Source organism: Panthera tigris, chromosome A1 (genome assembly GCF_018350195.1).
Source record: "Panthera tigris isolate Pti1 chromosome A1, P.tigris_Pti1_mat1.1, whole genome shotgun sequence".
NCBI lineage: Eukaryota > Metazoa > Chordata > Mammalia > Carnivora > Felidae > Panthera > Panthera tigris.
This window is the reverse complement of record NC_056660.1, coordinates 56,089,285-56,091,863: the sequence shown is the minus strand read 5'-3', so window position 1 is coordinate 56,091,863 and position 2,579 is coordinate 56,089,285. Positions and strand designations below refer to the sequence as shown.

The 2,579-nt window shown below is 32.1% G+C and overlaps 1 non-coding gene across 1 annotated transcript; it reads left to right on the top strand.

Annotated features, from left to right (window-relative positions):
* The first annotated feature begins 360 nt into the window (after window positions 1–360).
* Window positions 361–463, top strand: LOC122232293. The gene has a single exon (XR_006209633.1). It is a non-coding gene; the product is annotated as a U6 spliceosomal RNA (small nuclear RNA).
* Window positions 464–2,579: the final 2,116 nt, after the last annotated feature.

Here is a 2,579-nt window from a genome sequence, read left to right as displayed (position 1 = left end):
CCTCAACTCAACCTTAATAGTAAGACTACTCATTAAAAAATAAGAATACCTCAGATCTAGAGAGAGGAAATACTTATGGCAATTATATTTTATTTTATTTTTTAAGTTTTTAGGTTTATTTATTTATTTTTGAGAGGGAGAGAGAAAGAGACAAAGAGAGCGAGCAGGGGAGGCAAAGAGAGAAAGGCAGAGAAAGAGAATCCCAACCAGACTCCATGCTGTCAGCACAGACCCCGATGCAGGGCTTGAACTCACGAATCACGAGATCATGACCTGAGACAAAAACCAAGAGTCGGATGCTTAACCAACTGAGCCACCCAGGTGCACCAAGGCAATTCTGTTTTAAAAGTAAGGATAATAGTGCTTGCTTTGTTAGCACATATACTAAAACTGGAATGACACAGAGAAGATTAGCATAGCCTGTTTACAAGAAAAAAAAGAAAGTGAGAATAATAAAGGTAACTGAATGTAAATAAAGTTTCTACACTTCACTCTAAGTAGTAAAATGTTTTTTGTTTTGTTTTGTTTGAGAGAGAGATGGAGAGAGCATGAGCAGAGGAAGGGCAAAGAGAAAGGGAGAATCTCAAGCAGGCTATGGACTGTTGGCAAAGAGCCTGACATGGGGCTCGATCTCATGAACCATGAAATCATGACCTGAGCTGAAACCAGAGTGGGACACTTAACTGACTAAGCCACCCAGGTGCCCCAGAAGTAAAATTTTTCTATCAGTAGATTGTGATAAGTTTTATCTGTCTGTTTTAATAACCAAAGGAGCCAGTAAGAAAATGATATAAAACAATATACTCAATACTATAAATAAATCAAGATGGAGTTCTACCAAAAATACTCAAGTAACTCACAGTAAGGCAATAAAAGGGAAACAGAACTGAGAACTAGAAAAAAAACAAACAGAAAGCAACTAATAAAATGATAGATTTAAGTCCTAGCATATTAATAATTACATTGAATATGATGGTTAAATATAGATCCAACTATATTTCATCTACCAAAAACTCATTTCAAATACAATGATACAGTTATACTGAAAGCAAAAGGATAGAAAATGATACATCATTCGGGTATTACTTTGGAAAACGAAGTAAGGCAGGGATGGCTATACGTGATCAGATAATACAGACTTCAGACCAAAGAAAATTATTAGGGATAAAGAGGGACTTCATATGTTGATAAAAGTATCAATTCATCAGTACAGCATTATGATCCTAAATATATATACACAAAATAACAAAGCTTTAAAGTACATAAGCAAAATCTGTTACAGCTGAAAGGAGAAATTAAGAAATCCACACATATACTTGTGGATGTCAACACAATCCTTTCAGTGATTATGGAAGTATAAGACAGCATATTAGGAAGGATATACAATAAATGAACAGCACAATAAATACTAGTAATCACTTTCTTATGATATTACTTAAGAAAAAAATATATGTGTATTTAATAAAAATACAATTCACCAGTATAATTATATATGATGTACCTTAAAAAAATAATTATGCTGAAAGTATTCTCTGAGAGGTAAGAACTAGAATGAGAAAAAAATACTTGTAAACAAATAATCTTTTGACATGTAGGTAAATATAAAATAAACCCTGTTTCTATAAAATGATGATAAAGATGATGATGATGATGATGATGATACATTAAAGGAAAGTGCAATACAGTATACACATCCATATATGTGAATGTCTGTAATATTTATGTGTATGTGTACATACATATGGTAGAAATCTACATAACTCCTCTTAGAAATTAGCCAATTTTCATCACATTGAGCACTTTAAATATACTTTTTGGGGGGCATCTGGCTGATTTAGTCAGTTAAGCATCAACTGTTGGTTTTGGTTCAAGTCATGGCCTCACAGTTGGTCAGTTCAAGACCCACATCGGGCTCTGTGCTGACAATAGACAGCCTGCTTGGAATTCTCTCTCTCCCTCTGTCTCTGCACCTCCCCTGCTTGCTCCTTCTCTCTCTAAATAAATAAATAAATAAACTTAAAATTTTTAAAAAATATATACTTTTCTTAATTTTTGATAGATAAAACAGACAAAAATGTAGTAATAGAGAAAATTTCAACATCATAATAAATAAATTTATTAATCTTTTATGGAACACTTCAATTAACAATTAGAAAGGAATCTTTTATATTTTATTTTCTCTTGAATACAATGTTTCAAAAATTGAAATTTTTGAAATTTTGAAAATTGACTCCACAACAACTCAAAAAAGAATTGCAAAGATTTGGTATCATGCATATATTTTTAAAGCACTGCAATTAAATTAGAATTACTTATTATTTTTTTCTTTTTCAAATTTTTATTTAGATTTTATTTAGTTAACTTATAGTATAATATTGATTTCAGAAGTAGAATTTAGTGGTTCATCACTTACATATAACACCCAGTGCTCAACCCAAGTGCCATCCTTTTTTTTTTTTAATTTTTTTTTTTTTAGTGTTTATTTAATTTGAGAGAGAGAGAGACAGAGAGACAGAGTTCCAGCTGGGGAGAGGCAGAGAGAGAGAGAGAGAGAGACAGAATCTGAAGCAGGCTCCAGG